This window comes from Sceloporus undulatus, chromosome 9 (genome assembly GCF_019175285.1).
Source record: "Sceloporus undulatus isolate JIND9_A2432 ecotype Alabama chromosome 9, SceUnd_v1.1, whole genome shotgun sequence".
Taxonomy (NCBI): Eukaryota; Metazoa; Chordata; class Lepidosauria; order Squamata; family Phrynosomatidae; genus Sceloporus; species Sceloporus undulatus.
In genome coordinates, this window is record NC_056530.1 from 6,713,993 (window position 1) to 6,729,616 (window position 15,624).

The window sequence follows — 15,624 nt, forward strand, 5'->3', positions numbered from 1 at the left end:
CCGCTCCTAGACTCCAATCTGCTCCTCTCCTTCAACCTGCCACTGATCTCATCATCCCCTGCCTCCTCCTTCACCTTGATGAAGGATGACAGCTAAGGAGGGGGCAGGGAAGGAGGACAGCGTCCAGAGCCCCACTGAGCATGTGCAAAGGTGCCGATTCGAATCGTTGAGCCCTCAAAGTATGCTCTGATGTGGTAATACAATGTGCACTCACTCCCCTTTGCTCAGTCCGCATCATGTGACTTGCTTGGAATCGAACTGACTTCGCTTGCCCCTCACTTCAGAAGGACAACAGAAAGGCAACCAGGTGTGGAAAAACATGACGTTTTAACCTCAATCCGCATTGCTAGAGAGGAGTGACTCTGGATCTGGTGTAAAAAAACATCACGCTTTGCATTGCTAGAACAGGAGTGACTGTGGATCTAAGCTGCAACCCCCCCCCCCCCATGTGTGATAAGGTCCTCTGTCTTTCTAACTAGCATAGTTGCTGCCCCCTTTGCTCTGGTTGCTGATTTGAAAACAAGGATTTGGGCTGCTAAGTTTAGCCCCAGTATAGCATCTTCCTTCAGTGAATCAGTGCTAGCTCAGAGAGGAGAATAACAGAAAGTGTTACTGCTGACATCTCAAAGCTGAGCCACTGAATTGCGTAGTGTGGCTGTTAAAAGCTAGACATCGACAAAGTGCCTGTGTTGGGGAAGGAGATTTTTGTCTTCAGGGAGGGCTGGCTGTGAACATTCAAATTGCTGCAGCTGGCCAGACTTCCAGGCTGAATTAATAGTCATTAATATTTAAACAGTGTTTTAATGTTTATAAAGTGGCTTTCTCTCTTAACATTTAAAACGTGCCCCTTACAGGCTCAGTTGCAGGAGGATTTAAAAAATATCAACACCTTCTGGCTGGGGGAACAGCACAGAATGGCTAATCTATACTGCACATGCTTGCAATGCATGAAATGTAAGGTACTGCACTTAGGGCAGAAAAATGAAATGCACAGATATAGGATGAGGGACACCTGGTTGAATGAAACTATGTGTGAAAGGGATCTAGGAGTCCAAGTAGTCCACAAGTTGAACATGAGTCAACAGTGCGATGCGGCAGCTAAAAAGGCCAATGAGATTTTAGCTGCATCAATAGAAATATAGTGTCTAGATCAAGGGAAGTAATAGTGCCACTCTATTCTGCTCTGGTCAGGCTCCACCTGGAATATTGTGTCCAGTTCTGGGCACCACAATTTAAAAAGGACGTTGAGAAACTGGAACGTGTCCAAAGGAGAGTGACTAAAATAGTGAAGGGTCTGGAAGCCATGAAGCCCTATGAGGAGCGACTGAGGGAGCTGAGGATGTTTAGCCTGGAGAAGAGAAGGTGATATGATAGCCCTGTTTAAATATTTGAAGGGATGTCATATTGAGGAGGGAGAAAGCTTGTTTTTTGCTGCTCCAGAGACTAGGACCCAGAGCAATGGATGCAAGCGCCAGGAAAAGAGATTCCACCTCAACATTAGGAGGAACTTCCTGACAGTAAGGGCTGTTCGACAGTGGAATGCACTCCCTCGGAGGGTGATAGAGTCTCCTTCCTTGGAGGTTTTTAAACAGAGTCTGGATGGCCATCTATCGGGGATGCTTTGATTTGGATTTCCTGCATGGCAGGGGTTTGGACTGGATGGCCCTTGCGGTCTCTTCCAACTCTAAGCATAGTTTAGCTGTGGACCAGGTGAAGAGGTACTTATTTTTCTCTGCTCTAAATCGCTCGTCATTCACCTTTACTCTAGGTTCTATTATGAGAAAAGGAGAAAAACATTTCCCTACTATTTTCTTCACAAGTGACGGACAAGATTTTAAGTCAAGACTGGACTGAATGCGATGATTGAAGGAGGGAGTGGGGGCATATGCAAGGGACGGATGAAATGCTAAACTAGGATTAAAGTAAATGAGGGATGGGAGGAGGGAATGGGATTTTAAGGTGCAACTGTAGTGAATGAGGGGGATCGATGGAGAGGAGTTTGCAAGCAAGGGATGAGATTTTAAGCCAGGACTGAATTGTGTGAGGGGATGCAAGGAGGTTGTAGGGACATTTACAAGTGGGGGACAAGATTTTAAACCTGGATGGAGTAAGTGAGGTGATGGATGGAGGGGATGGGAGAGTTTGTAGGAAGATTTAATTTGGGACTGATGTGAATGAGAGGAATAGAAAGAGGGTGGAAGCATTTACAAGCAAGGGACAAGCTGGGACTGGAGTGAGCTAGAGAGATAGAAGGAGAGGAGAGAACATTTGTACAACATTTGATTGCTGCAGCAAGCCAAGGCTTGTCTGTGCCAAAACACAGCAAACATTATTAGCTGTTTGAAGTATCAAGGGTCTTTCCACTTTGCAGGGGAGCTTCAAAGGCTTTGGAGGTCACGTTTTTGGGGCTAGGGCTCAAACACTGTGCTTTGGTTCAAAGACTGTACTTTGCCCACACCTGGAGTAAGTCGATTCGGTGCCCTTCAAAGGTGATACTGTCCCTGAATTTAGTTCTGGGTAATTTCTGAGATGAAAAGGAGTGTGTGTATTGGCTCAATGCTCCTAATGTCAGCTGCTCCAGCAACTGCATACCAGTGAAGAGACATCTTCCTGAACAGCTGGAGATAGTTTTGTCTTTGAAGGCATGCAGGATTGTTGGCCTTACAACTGTTATTTTTATGTAGAGAGATCTTGTAGCACCTTTGAGACTAAATAAAAGAAAGAAGCTGGCAGCATGTGCTCTTGTAGACTTACTTCCTCAGGTGCATTGATCCAAAAGCATATGGGGAACTAGTCTTAAGTCTTCGAAAGCGCATGCTGCCAACTTCTTTCTTTCATTTAGTCTCAGAGGTGCTACAAGGTCTCTTTACATACTGTTTATACAGACTAACATGGCTATATCATTGAATTGTTATCTTTGTTATTATAATTATGGATGTGGCTCTTCATCTTAGAAATGTCAATCAATCAATCAATCAATCATTTATTTATGGTCATAGATCAAATATAAAATAAAGTGCATAAAATTCCTAAAATGTACAGATACAATTAAACACAGCTAAAATTCATAAGCCACTAAAGACAGATACTATTTCTAGTTCAAACCCTAAAATTAATAGCTGAGAAAGGTAAAATGTTAAAATTTCACGGCTAAGACTAAAGTTTCTTTGTTAAAATTCCCCCCCTAAAATTTTGTATGAGTAGTAATGGCACAGGCACAGAACCTAGCAACCTTCTCTGTAATTTGGCTATATCTGAATTGCTAACTTTGTTGGTATAATTACAGATGTGGCTCTTCATCTTTGAAATGTCTGATTCTTCTGTTATTTGTGTGCCATTTGTTTCAGCGTGAGCCGCTCTGATTGTCTTGTTACAGAAAAGCGGGATATCAATAAAAGTTTTATTTATTTATTATTATTTATTATTTCCTGGCACCTCGAGGCCTTGAATTTCCCAGGTGATTTTATAGGGGGAAATATTTTGTCTCCAGATTAAGCTTTATTACCTACAAGTTACAATAATTAATCTTCTTGTAGTTTTCTGATGGCTTCAACTCTTCATTATAGTTGCTTTGTGCCTTCAAATCATTTCCAACCTATGGTGACCCTATAATTACCTATCATGGGGTTTTCTTGGCAACGTTTGTGCAGAGATTTGCCATTGCCTTCCTTTGAGGCTGAGAAAAAGCTGATTTCCATGGTTGAGCAGAGCTGTAAACCCCGGCCTCTCAGAATCCTTATACAGCACAGATCACTACATCATGCTGGCTCCCTGTTTCAAATCTAGGTAGGTCATAAACTGGATGGGGAGAGCAATGCTTCTGCAGTTGTGCAGACAAGACATTCCAGGCAACTTGAGCCTGCGGTGTGGTGTGTCAAACATTGGCTTGTATTTATTTACATTTTTTTAGAAACAGGTTTTAAATATTTGGCACAGGTGCAGCAAGCCATGCCATAGAAACGTTATGAGTCAGCTGTTGGGGACTGTTAAACACTTAGGGGACTGTTTCAAGAGATTCTCAGCATCAGTGGTTCGCTTAGTTTAATTTTAGACTCTGGACCTAGGCCTTCTTCAGAATAATGATATGCTCTGGATTTCTGCCCCAAAGCTCTGCCGTAAGGGTGTCCTTGTCCACTACATTGGATTGCTCTCCTCAGCTTTCATTTTTTAAAAATGCAGTCTGACCTCAAGGGAGATGAAAATATTGGATTAGGTGATTGGCAGCGATGTGGCCCAGTTTCTGTATACTTGGAAAGGTAGAGGGAAGATAACAGAGAAGGGAGACTTTTTTGCTTTACAGTTTTAAAAATTGTGCGGTATTGTTTTAGCTTTCATCAATCACTCTGGAAAACTGTGCACCTGAGAAGCAATATATAAATGTTTAAAGCAAATCCTTTTTTAAAAGCCTGATTTCTTTCTATGGTGCCTACATATTATTTGTATTAATTTATAATTTTATAGTATTGTTTTATCCTTGTTATAGTAATATTTTATTAATTTTATAATTTTATAATCTTGTTTGTGGTTTTAGATTGGCAGGCATTTGTTTTTATTTGGATTGTTTTTCTCCTTTGTAAAGCCTATGGCGCTATATAAATAAACGTAGTAATAATAATAACACAGGCATCTAAATACACCAGGAGAGCTCTGTTAATTTACACTAAAGCTCCTGTTTCTCACCTCTGATCTCCCATCGGTCAGTCAACCACAAGGTGTAAAATCACCAGAAGCTCACACACCATCCTTGAGACCTACATCCCTTCCATGCTTTCCTATCGAACAGAGATTCTGGCAGGTTGCTTCTGAATCTGGATGTTTCATTTTACGTGTCAAAGCTAATTCCTGTCAATGGTTTGTCTTTGAGAATAGCAGAAGTGAAACCTTCCAGAGTGATATGTCCTATGAACCAAGTTTCTTGTAATATTACACTGTAATACTGTTGAATATTGTGCACATTGTAGGGCTTGCTCCGTGCCCCCTAGGCTACCCTATCATTCTTATGTAGGAGATAGGTATCTCAGGAACATTCGCCAGCACTGAAGTAATATTGAGTTCCCAGTCCAGTTAGATTCTGAATGTAGAATAAGGAGGGAGATAGTTTTGTCTTTTGCTTCAGGCAGCAAAGTTACTGGAGCAGATACCACTGTTCCTTATAATTTCCATTGGATGAGTCAGTGCGCTAGTATTATGGCACACTCTGTGGCCCAAGGTGCTTTTGCATCTCCACAAACCCTTTTCTTTACATTCTTTTCTCCTCAGCAGCCTCTTGTGCTTTCAACAGCTGCAGGATATTCAGTATGTTGTGTAGCTTTGACAGGGCTGGGAATTCCACAGTGTTGAGGATCCTACATAAGCTATCTAACAAAATCTAGTTGTGCCTGTGCTTAGCCTGATGCTCCCATCTCCAAAGTAGATACAATCATCCTGATCTAACTTAGGGTTAGTATAAAGAGTACTGAGCTAATGTAAGAAAAGTTCTTTATATGCCCCCAAACAAACACAAAAGAAAAAGCAGAGCTGGAAAACGTTATCACTGTAGACTATATTTCTCCAAAATTACCATCAGCATAGCAGCTGGTTCCCAAGCCCTGGGGAGAAAAAAACAAACTTTTAAAATGCTATATTCGTACTATTTCACCTTTCGATTTACTGTTTGTCTTACAATGAAGTGGTATCCTGTACTAAACCTTAGAACCATGCTCCCAAAAACAAATATTGGAGATTGGCTGGTAGCTATCCTGTGTAATTGGGTTTAGGGATTTTTTTAAAATATAAAAGCTATGTATTACTGTATACACTCATGTATAAGTCTAGAAATTTTAGTAAAAAAATTGACCCCAAAAAACCTAGATCGACTTATCCATGGGTCAGTGTAAGGCCTCATCACAGTTTCTTTTAGGCAAGTTGGAATTCTGCCTCACTGCAGTGAGGCATTGGCTATTCCTGGTTGCCATTCATTTACCTACCATTGTAGGTGGGCCCACCCATGATCATCATGGAGAACATGAAGTCTTGAGCTGCTGCTGACAGAGTGGTCTCAGCATGGATATTGAAGTCCCCCAGACCTGGGGAATGCCAGCATCACAGCTTGAGCCCAGTTCAAATAGGAACACTTGATCAGTGGAGTGGGCAGTATACCAGCAAGAATCCCTATTCTATCCTGCCCACTCACCTTCAGATACATATATTCAAACCCTGTAGACTGTGGCATGTGGCAGCTGTTCAGTGAGGCAGAATCCTGATAGACCACTGCAACTCCACCTCTATGTCTCCCGCAGGCCTTGCCTGCTGCTGCACTGAAAGCCCTGGCATACAATTTAGAATTTAACCCCACACCAGCTTCATCAAGCCAGGTGATACAAGTCAGGTCAGCATGCTGATCTAGGATCAGGTCCTGTTTGTCCATTCACCAACCTGGCATTAGGCAGGAGCATTAGATCCCTTTCCAGGAAGGGGGCAGGTGTTAGTTTGGTTGGTTAGCCGGACAGTTGACAGTACTGGAATACTGTGTCCAGTTCTGGGCACCACAGTTCAAGAAGGATGTTGACAAGCTGGAGTATGTCCATAGGAAGGCGATCAAAACAGTGAAGGGTCTGGAAACCATGCCCTATGAGGAGCAACTTACAGAGCTGGGTATGTTTAGCCTGGAGAAGAGAAGGTTAAGGAGTGATATGACAACCATGTTTAAATATTTGAAGGGATGTCATGTTGAGGATGGAACATGCATTTTTCTGCTGCTTCAGAAACTAGGACATGTAGCAATGGATTCAAGGTACAGGAAAAGAGATTCCACCTAAATGTTAGGAAGAACTGCATGATGAAAGAGCTGTTTGACACTGAAACACGCTGCCTCAAAGAGTGATGAATTCTCTTTTGGAACTTTTTTGACAGAGGCTGGATCGCCAGCTGTCAGGGTGCTTTGATTGTGCATTCCTGCATGGCAGAGGGTTGGACTGGATGGCCCTTGGGGTCTCTTCCAACTCAATGATTCTATGATCAGATGGGATCTGGTACCTTTAGGATATTTAGACCAGATGCATGGTGGCTGTTCTCACGTATCTAAAGGACTGTCATTCAGGAAACAGAAACTTATGTTGCTCCAAAGGGCAGGACTAGAATTAATGGGTAGAAACTGTGGGGAAGGAGGCTCCAGCTAATTTAAATTTGATCACAATTTCCTCCTCCTGCAATGGGTTTCTTTAGAAAGTTCTTGACTGTCTTTTTGTTCCTGCTGCTGCTGTTATTGCTGTTGTTGTATGCTTTCAAGTTGTTACCAACTTATGGCGACCCTAAGGCAAACCTATCATGGCTTATTTTTTTGGCAAGTTTCTTCAGAGGGGGGGTTGTCACTGCCATCATCTGAGGGAGCTACTTAAATGGAGGCTGCACAGGCATATGTTGGGAATTATTTAATTTTACCTGGCATTGGTATATCTTACACTGAATGAAAGAGCCGGATTCAGTGACTTCCAAAGTTCCTTCCAACTGTATTATTCTATGCTTCTATTCTTCTCCCTCTTTTCAGCATGCCACAAAACAAAGTTGGAATTAGTTAGTCCACTGTTATAGTCCAAGACAGGTATAAAAGCAAAGCAAAACAGAAAACCTGTTACTAGGGAAGAACGTTCCTTGCACTCAGTGTAAAAACTCTGAAATCTTCTGAGAATCCAAAACTAGCCCCACTGAAAATGACTGATAGTTTTTCCTCAGACTTCGAGACAAAGGGCAGCCATCTATGCCACCTGACCCTAGAATCATGGAATCATAGAGTTGGAAGAGACCGCAAGGGCCATCCAGTCTAACCCCATTCTGCCATGCAGGAATTCTCCATCAAAGCATCCCCGACAGATGGCCATCCAGCCTCTGCTTAAAGACCCCCAAGGAGGGAGACTCCACTATACTCCAAGGGAGTTTGTTCCACTGTCGAACAGCCCTTACTGTCAGGAAGTTTCTCCTAATGTTTAGGTGGAATCTCTTTGGCTGTAGCATCCATTGTTCCGGGTCCTAGTCTCTGGAGCAGCAGAAAACAAGTTTGCTCCCTCCTCAATATGACATCCCTTCAAATATTTAAACAAGGCTATCATATCACCCCTTAAACTTCTCTTCTCCAGGCTAAACATCCCCAGCTCCCTCAGTCGTTGCTCATAGGGCATGGTTTCCAGACCCTTCACCATTTTAGTTGCTCTCCTTTGGACATGCTCCAGTTTCTCCACATCCTTTTTAAATTTTGGTGCCCAGAACTGGACACAATATTCCAGGTGGGGCCTGACTAGAGCAGAATAGAGTGGGACTATTACTCCCCTTGATCTGGACACTATACTTTTATTGATGCAGCCTAAAATTGCATTGGCCTGTTTCGCTGCTGCGTCGCACTGTTGACTCATGTTCAACTTGTGGTCTATTTGGACTCCCAGATCCCTTTCACATGTAGTTTCATTCAGCCAGGTATCCCTCATCGTATATCTGTACATTTCATTTTTCTGCCCTAAGAGCAGTACCTTACATTTCTCCGTGTTGAAATTCATTTTGTTAGATTTGGCCCAGCTTTCTAGTCTGTTCAGGTCATTTTCAATTTTGATCCTGTCCTCTGGAGTATTAGCTATTCCCCCTAATTTGGTGTCATCTGCAAATTTGATAAGTATCCCCCCAATTCTGTCATCCAAGTTATAAGTCATTGATAAACCTAATACATAGTTGCAACTAATACATAGTTGCCCACAGCAATCAGGCAAGTGGCAAGCTTCAGCAAAACTTTGGCCTTTTGTCTCAGCCACCTGATAAGCTCATATTGCACAGTTCTCCCCAAAATACCTTTATTGGCCAGCCAAAATGCACAAAATACATGTTGCAAGCTTTCACAGCTCCACTGGCTTCTTCATTAGACAAAGGTATTAAATATCACAAGCCCGCCAGGGTGGCCAGATGTACTGCAAAAGAGGGCAAGGCTACATATAGGACATTCCACAAAAATAAGACATTACAAAATACAAAACTACAAACAAAAATATAAATATAAACAAATGCTTCTTAGTCATGCTCAAAATGGAGTATGTTTTGGAATTTCTCCTGGACAGAAGGCTGCAATGTAAAACATGTCCTGGAAAAGGAGGACATCTGGTCACCCTGAAGCCTGTATTTTGTCAAATTGTTGCTGTTGTTTCAGGTGTTGTTGGAGGGACATACATGCAGGCTGGCCCCTCCTCCTTCTGGACCTGTAGTACTCCAGAAATAAATGTTGCAAGCTTTGGAATCTCCACTGGCTTCTTCACCAGGCAAAGATGTTAAAAATCCATACAGGAGGGGGAAATGGTGCAGTGTTAGTCACAAGCCTGCATTTTGTTAAGATGTGGCTGTTATCAGTTCAGGTATGTTGGGTCAGGTGTTCTCCCCTGGGTGCCTCTTGCAGCCAGTCAGATCCTGTGGTAGAATGACCTGCCCTTTGCAGAATGTAGCCAGCAGAATTCTGATGGAAGGCACTGCATTTCTAGCCAAGAGGACACTGCAGTTGGTTTCCAGAACAAATTAAACACACAAGCTAGCTCCATAACAGCTGTCAGTTTAAATGGTCAGGATTGGTTCCTAGAATAGCACAGCAATGGCAGGCAGGTGCTAACAGGCAAAGGAAAGAAGAGCAAGCAAGGGCTTGGCAACCCTTGTTCACTTCTGCTTTGCAGGATGCGGGGAATCACAAGTGGGACTGTACCAAAGGATTTCATTGCAGTGCTAGGAAAACCTTGGGAGAACTTCATAAAAGAGCTTGTCAACTACTTCATGCCTGGGAAGGCAACTGGGAACACGTCATGAGGAACCTGATGGATCTCTGCACTATCCCCTAATTCAAATGACATCTTATTGTACCACACTAATTGTTTTGCATAGTGCTTGGAAGTAATTAGTTCAAAGTAATTAGTTACTTGTCAAACATTTCGGTGGGGTGCAGACCGCCAAAAAGAGGCACCTCTTTGGCGCCTCTCTTTGCTGCACAGGAGCGCCGCCACCTACATACGGTGCTGCACAGCAAAGAAGGAGCTGTAAAAAGCGGCTCCTTTTTGTGGCGCCACAAAGCGCCAGAGACAGCTCCATTACGTCGCAGCTGTGTAGCGCTGTTTGTAGGTGGCACAGCTGAGACGTAATCATTGCGTGCGTCGTTTGTATGGCGCTGTGCAACTGCGGCACGCTGACAACATGCTAGGGTTGCGGGGCGTGTGCACGCGCCGCCCCAAGGCAACCCTAGCACGTTGTGGATGCACTGCAAAGGGCCCATCTATACAGGGCCTTCATTTCCAATAATAAAGTTCTAACTAATTACATTATTATTATTATTATTATTATTATTATTATTATTATTTAGCAAGGAATAATTTCACTCCTTATGTGTTATAATCACAACATTTTAGGGGCTTCTTACAGTTATTGGGATGTGGCTTAATAAAATGGTAAAGGAGGACTATATTACACGGTTCATATGCTGATTTATGCTTTCTCCCTTGTTGCTTCATGCTTTGTTGTACATTTTGAGATGACAGCAAAATGGATAGAAGAGTTTGTATCGCACAGTTGGTAGCATTCAGATGGTTGCTTTTTTAAGTCACTAAAAGGTAACTAGTTTGCTTACTTTTGAGAAATGGGAATGTAGACAGCACAGAAAAGATCATCACCACTGTCATCTTTCAGTGAAGGGAAAGGCCTTTCTGTCAGCTTTTGCCTCCATCTGTTTTCTCCGACAAATTGCTGCCTACCTGCAAAACAATGCCTGCAGCACCAGGACTACAGTCTGAGGCAGTGTGCTCCACTGTTGAACAGCTCATACTGTCAGGAGGTTCTCCCTAATGTTGAGGTGGAATCTCTTTTCCTGATCATGGAAGCTAAGCAGGGTCAGCCTGATGGGAGACCACCAATGAGTGCCAGGTGCTGTAGGCTATATTCCTGAGAAAGACACTGGTAAAACCACCTCTTGAGTATTTTTTGCCTAAGAAAACCCTATGAAGTTCATGGGATCGCCGTAAGTTGACAGGCAGCTTCAAGGCAGACATAGGCACGTTACAGACGGGCCCATAAGGCGCCATCATCACGCGTGAGGGGCGGTGCTTCCTGACATGCCTTGCCCCACGCGCATAATGACTACGTCAAAATGGCAGCGGCCATTCCACACAGCCGCCGCCATTTTGACGTAGCGGATGCTCTGCCTCCACACGTTGCGCAGTGGAAGTGACGCCGCAAGTGTGCGACTACCGCCTCGTGGTGTCTCTTCCGGGGCCAAGAAAGGAGTGCGATTTTCACGCTCCTTCTTTGCTGCGTCCGGGAACCACGCGGTTTGGATGTTGCGGTTCCCGGACGCAGCAACCATCAGCGGTGCGAGACTGCCCGTTCTGGGCCGTCTATAACGTGCCATAGACACACATCATGATTCTTCATAATCTTTTTGTCCAGGCCAGCTTACCCATCTCTTTAAACCATTGCTCATAGCATTTGCTTTCCAGAAACCTTATCATTCTGATCACCATCCTCTGGACACCACCACCACCCCCCGCCGGTTTGGCCATGCACTTTTAAAATTTGATGTTTCAATGTGGCGGGCCGGCACCAAACAGCCTAGAATTGTTACTGCTTGTGATCTTGACACAGTGTTTCTATTAATGAAGTCTAAGGGCCCGTACGACAGGGCAAAATAAAGCTGCTTTGGGTCAGTTTGGAGGTATGCTGTTTAAATGATGCATGTCTCCTAAGAGTCTGGAAGCCGCGCCAAAGCCACGCTTGAATCCTTAGGACTGGAGCATGGCTTTGGCACAGCTTCCAGACTCTTAGGAGGCACGCATCATTTAAACAGCATACCTCCAAAGTGACCTGAAGCAGCTTTATTTTGCCCTGTCTGTACGGGGCCTAAGAGTGTTTTACACTCTTTAACCAACACATTCTACTACTAGCTCTTGTTCAACTTCTCATCTACTTAAGCACCTAGATCCCTTTCATGTTTTTTAAAAACAACTTTAAAAAGTCATGCCTATATTGTTGTTCTGTCATTGCTGCATCTTGGGATTGTGCTAGGGAGCAATAAATATATAAAAATGCTTTTTCTGTCACAAGTTTTAATATCTTTTGGAAAGAGCAAAGTCTAGCAAGCTGGAAGACCTAGAGACTCCTAGAGAGAACATATTAATCAAATCTGTGAATAATAAAATCCTCAATAATAAAATCCTTGCAAATGTGGAAGGCTGACTCTAGTTAGTCCAGAGGCAAAGGGAAAGAAAAATTCTTCCCCTGTTTCTCAAATCACAAAACCCGATACGTTTAGGTAGCACAAGGTGCAGGAGGCTTACTTTTGTATAGGGTATATTCACAGCTTTGCCTGTAGTAATTTATTTATTTACAGTCTTTGACCATGGCTTTGCCTGTACATCAAGGCTTTTTTTTTATTCCATATATTTGACAAATAGTAAAATATCGTATGCTAACCAACTGATGCACTTTGCATTGCTAAAACAATAAAATACATGTGGATTTGATATTAAAGTAACAGTTCATATTGGTTTTTAATTCCCTTTCAATTTTTTTCCAGGAAGAAAGAGCAAGAAAATTGTTTTCCCCAGGACTGTACAATTTTGAGAAATGTTGTATCTCTAATCGTAGGCCAACAAATCTGAAAAATAGGTGAAAATAGGGACATTTGTCTCAGCTTATAACATTCCAATTCTTGCCTCAGTGAGAGATCCCATCCACCCCCAAAAGGATTACATATCACCAGAGGCTTTTTCTACCAGCTGTATGCTGCACTCATTTACTCTGTAGTGGCTGCTGTTCTTTTGTTTTTTGCTGAGTAAATGATTGCAGTGCATAGCTGGCAAAGAAAAGCCTTTGGCAATGTGTAACTGTAGCACACCCTCCAGCTGCCCCTGTTTTCTGGTACTTGTTTCTGGTCCAAAATTTAGATGACTTAAAAAGTGGATTAGAGAAGTTGAATTAGAGACAAATAAGTGGGTCAAGCCTGAACTTTCCCTAGAAGGCAAAATGACTAAACTGAGGCTATTGTACTTTGGACATGTTATGAGATGTTATGTTACCATTCCATGTTCTTCCTTTTGCTACGGATGTTACCCCAAACCCCCTTTATATTATATTTATATCGGATCTGAAATAACTGATTTCCTTGCTACCTCTTCCATTCTGGACAGTCAGATTGACTGCAAGACAAGTGAGGAATTTGTTGGGCCTTAAAGTTTTGGCAGAGTTTGACTAAACTGCCCACTAACCAGAAATCTTAGAGACAATTTAGATGTAAATAGAAATAATGAGAATATCTTGTGATTAATTCTTTTCTGCTACAACTAAGGCATAACTTACTTGTATGTCCACCCTCCATTGAATAACAACTTTTATAATTCCTCAGGTGAGCAACTTGTGTTATTCATAAGATAGCTTCCTGTGTTCACAGATTTTCAAGTAAACAGTTAGGTATAATTCAGTGTAATGCTCTAACCTGGATATTGTCAAGAAATGAGTAATTGTTGGAAGATCAGGATGAATCTTGCTCCTTGCTTGCAAAAATCTGTTCAGAGCAGGAGGATGATTGTGTATTAATTTCCCCGAGGCCTACACTTTTGCAGACTTGTTAAAAACTGAACTAACGGCATAGTAAAAACTCTTGAGGTTTCACCAAGTTCAAGTCATGTTAGACAAGCAAGATACCAGGACTGTGTTGCTGATGGCTTTGCTTTAGGTTGCTTCACTGAAACACATCAGTGTTGTGTGGTCTTCCTATGACAGAATATGTTATGCTACCTTGTCTTTTATTTAGGCCTACAGACTAGCCCCAGGGCTGAAGGAAGTATAGCAGGAAACCAAAGATGCTGATGCTAGAAACGGCAGCATTAGCTGCTAAAGCAGCAATAGGAATTTGGAAGGAGATACTACCCAGGTCTATTTCTTCCCCACATTGTAAATATTTTTATGGAATGGGTGATATTTCAGAAAGTGTGTGTGTGTGTGTGTGTGTGTGTAAAAAACATGAGTTCTCCCTCTTCAAACATAACTTGCAGTCCATTTACAGTTGGTCCATATCTGTGTCTGGATTGATCCTCCAAATAGGCCATAATGAGCTGTAAACATAGTCCTGAAACATGCAGGCCAAAAGATGTGGGTTCTGGCTGTTTTGGGGGGGGGGCATGGTGTGCAGATGATGCATGCTCCCAGATTGACTGGAAGTTGCTCTGAGGTTGCCTAAGGTGGCCTAAAGCCACCGGCAAAAGGAGCGGTAAAAAACTACTGCTGGCAGCTCAGTTGGGACCGCGGCAGTGGCCTGCTTTTAGAGCAGGCCATCTGGTTGCCACAGTCCCTGGCTGATCAGGGCTGGAACGGCTAGAGGCCACTCCAAGCCACTGGTCTGCTTCACCCATAGGCTGGAATTCTGTTCATGACTTAAGTTGCTATAAATACTGTGGCACAATAGTTGAACTATGTAGAAGGTGAAACAAGGGAGGTATCCTCATCTGGATTGTGCACATGGTATAGTATGTGTTAGCCAGTAGACGTGTTGCACAAGCCATTCCAGTTTTGCCAGGCTCTTCCAATCACACCACAGCACAACAATAAGGTCATGCAATGGTGTGATCTGGTATAACTCTGGCATAGTTACATTTGAGTAAATCTACACTGTGCAACCACTGAACATGATCTCACTCATAGGACCCAATTATCATAATTTTCACTGGGAGAGGAGAAAAGTGACATGGATAATTAGAAGTGGTGAAGAAACTGAGGGTTCTGTCAATAGGGATCTGTCAGAAATTGAAATTCACAGATTTGTCCATCTCTAGTCTGGAACAAATACTTTGGGTTATAAAGATCAATTGGGGGAGATGTTTGAGAAGTAATCAGGATATAAACAGGACTACAGTGCAATTCTAGGTCAAAATGGCAAACCAGTTCCAAAGATCAAGAAAGCACTCATTTACCCATGAGAGGTATGGAAGACCCTGCCACTTGAGCAGAAATGGGCTGGAACAGGATGTCTTCTTTACTCCTTCCCATCCAGAACGGTCTGTTGTAGTGCAAGTAATCAATTTGGTTTCTGAAGGAGTTTTACTGGGAAACTGCCATCTGTAGTTGAGAGCTTCATCACATTGGACACCGTCATGCAGATTCTAGGAGGAACTTCTGGTGGTAGACCAATATAAGGCACCTGCACATCCTGGAAACTGTCAAGCTACCCATTGGGCAAATAGGACAAATGCTCCCTCACCTCCCAGCACTTAAGTGGCCCAGAGCATGGGAGAGTGTTACCCAGTTTGATCCTGTGAGATTTGCCCATGGTGGGTATGAATGAACAAATATGCACATGGAATATATATAATTTAATATCTAACCTGTTTTCATTGCTCTTGCCCCTGCTGCCTACAGCCTACCCATCCATGTTGAACCATGTTGCTTTCTTTCTACTTCTTCCTGTGGCCATTTAGCTCTGTTTTAGGCATAAAGCAAAACCAGGTTTCTGAGTCTTAGAGCCTGTACAGACCAGCCTCAAAAGCCTCTGGGAGGGGGGGTGGAGTTGGGGTGTTGCGTCTAAATGACGCACACCCTGACTCTGTCCCCAGGATGCTGTGACACTATGAGCCGCTCCACATGGCACAC

The 15,624-nt window shown here is 43.0% G+C and overlaps 1 protein-coding gene across 1 annotated transcript in view; it reads right to left on the reverse strand.

Annotated features, from left to right (window-relative positions):
• Window positions 1-15,624, reverse strand: part of PUM1 (pumilio RNA binding family member 1) — a 721,963-nt gene that overhangs the window by 85,782 nt on the left and 620,557 nt on the right. The gene's annotated exons all lie outside the window — the stretch shown is intronic.